This window comes from Festucalex cinctus, unplaced genomic scaffold (genome assembly GCF_051991245.1).
Source record: "Festucalex cinctus isolate MCC-2025b unplaced genomic scaffold, RoL_Fcin_1.0 HiC_scaffold_407, whole genome shotgun sequence".
NCBI classification, from domain to species: domain Eukaryota; kingdom Metazoa; phylum Chordata; class Actinopteri; order Syngnathiformes; family Syngnathidae; genus Festucalex; species Festucalex cinctus.
In genome coordinates, this window is record NW_027520652.1 from 17501 (window position 1) to 19899 (window position 2399).

Consider the following 2399-nt stretch of genomic DNA (forward strand, 5'->3'; position numbering starts at 1 on the left):
GGTGAAGGCTTCCGCGCCAGCCCGCAGGTCGGAGGAGCCGTCCGCCCGAACACCGGCGCGAGCGCCGGCCGACAGGGGCCCTCCGTGGCGGGATCTGGCGCCGTCGCCAGAGGTGGTCGTCTCGGTCTCGCTTCCGATGGGGCGCGCCGTCGCGTGCGAGCCCTCGCTCGCGGCCGCCAAGGGCGCTGAAGTGCGACCCGCAGGCCGGAGGAGCCGTCCGCCCGAACACCGGCGCGAGCGCCGGCCGGCGGGGGCCCTCCGAAGGCGGGTCTTGGATGCCGCTCGGTCAGGGTGGTGTGGGGTGGAAGTGCTTCCACCCGCGCGTGCGTGGGTGCGTCAGACTGTGGGAGCTTTCGGGCAGGCGTGGGGACTTGGAGAGCTCTCGGGCAGGCGTGGGACTTTGAAATATTTCTGGCAGGCGTGGGACTTTGAAATATTTTCGGCCAGCGTGACACTTTGAAATATTTTTGGCCCGAGTGACACTTTGAAATATTTTCAGCCCGAGTGACACTTTGAAATATTTTCAGCCCGAGTGACACTTTGAAATATTTTCAGCCCGAGTGACACTTTGAAATATTTTCAGCCTGCGTGACACTTTGAAATATTTTCAGCCCGAGTGACACTTTGAAATATTTTCGGCCCGAGTGACACTTTGAAATATTTTCAGCCCGAGTGACACTTTGAAATATTTTCAGCCCGAGTCAGACTTAGAAAAAATCTGAGAACCGGGCAGCGGGCGCTCCCGGCCGAGCAGGCCGCCCGAGGCGCCTCTTTTTCGGACTCGATGGCGGGCCCTCTCCCTCCTCAGGTCTGGAGGTGGACTTTGTCGAATTTTTGAAAAGTGACACTTGGTCACGGCCGGGGCACCTCTGCTCCACTCAGAGGGCCGACCCCCGCCGCCGGGGAGGCCGCCGATAGCGCGCTGCGCTCGGTCAAAGTCCGTCCGGAGAGGTCCCGCCGACTTTAACAAAGTCCCACACAAAATAGAACCAGGCCAGGACCGGCCCGTCTGCGCGAGGAGGCTGCCCCAACCCTCCTCTTTTTCGGACATAAGTTTGGCGAGCCTCCCTTGTTCAGCCCTGGAGGTACCTCGTCTGAAATTACTCCCTTCTGAAATCGTGACAACTACATTTTGCGTTTTGGGTAGAAAGGTACTGACATAGGGCACCGGGTGCCCTATCTGCACTGCCCCACATGGCGACCGGCGGTACTGCACCCCTGGTAACCCGGGCCATTGAAATGAATGGGGCCCATTCAAATGAATGGGGAATTGGCGCTCCTGGTAACCCGGCCATTCAAACCAATGGGGAATTGGCGCTCCTGGTAACCCGGCCATTCAAACCAATGGGGAATTCGCGCTCCTGGTAACCCGGCCAGCACTCCTGGTAACCCGCCCGGCGCTCCTGGTAACCCGGCCATTCAAACCAATGGGGAATTCGCGCTCCTGGTAACCCGGCCATTCAAACCAATGGGGAATTCGCGCTCCTGGTAACCCGGACGCCGCTCCTGGTAACCCGGCCATTCAAACCAATGGGGAATTCGCGCTCCTGGTAACCCGGCCATTCAAACCAATGGGGAATTCGCGCTCCTGGTAACCCGGCCAGCACTCCTGGTAACCCGGCCATTCAACGCAATGGGGGATCGCTCGGTTCAAGCCCGGAAGGCCTCACTCTTCGCGTATGGTTGTCTGGGACTTTTTGGCGCAGCTGAGCCGCCGACTCCTGGTAACCCTGTGCCCGAAGAGGTGCGCTTTCCCCGGAAGCCAGCTCTCAGCCGCCGGCCCCCCCTGGAGCTCCACTCCTGGGTTACCAAGGGGTGCCGCTCGACCACCGACAACCCCGCTTTGCCCGAAGAGGTGCGCTTTCCCCGGAAGCCAGCTCTCAGCCGCCGGCCCCCCCTGGAGCTCCACTCCTGGGTTACCAAGGGGTGCCGCTCGACCACCGACAACCCCGCTTTGCCCGAAGAGGTGCGCTTTTCCCGGGCCAGCCTTGGCGCAGCTGAGCCGCCTACTCCTGGTAACCCTGTGCCCGAAGAGGTGCGCTTTTCCCGGGCCAGCTTTGCGCGCACGTGCCAGGGCCAGGGCCAGGGCCAGGGCCAGGGCCAGGGCCAGGGCCAGGGCCAGGGCCAGGGCCAGGGCCAGGGCCAGGGCCACGGCCACGGCCACGGCCACGGCCACGGCCACAGCCCAAGCCACAGCCACAGCCCCGGCCACAGCCCAAGCCACAGCCACAGCCCCGGCCACAGCCCAAGCCACAGCCACAGCCCCGGCCACAGCCCAAGCCACAGCCACAGCCCCGGCCACAGCCCAAGCCACAGCCACAGCCCCGGCCACAGCCACAGCCGCAAAGTGCCACGCGCCCCTGGTAGCCCGGCGCGGTCCCGGGGGGGGGGGGGGAGGG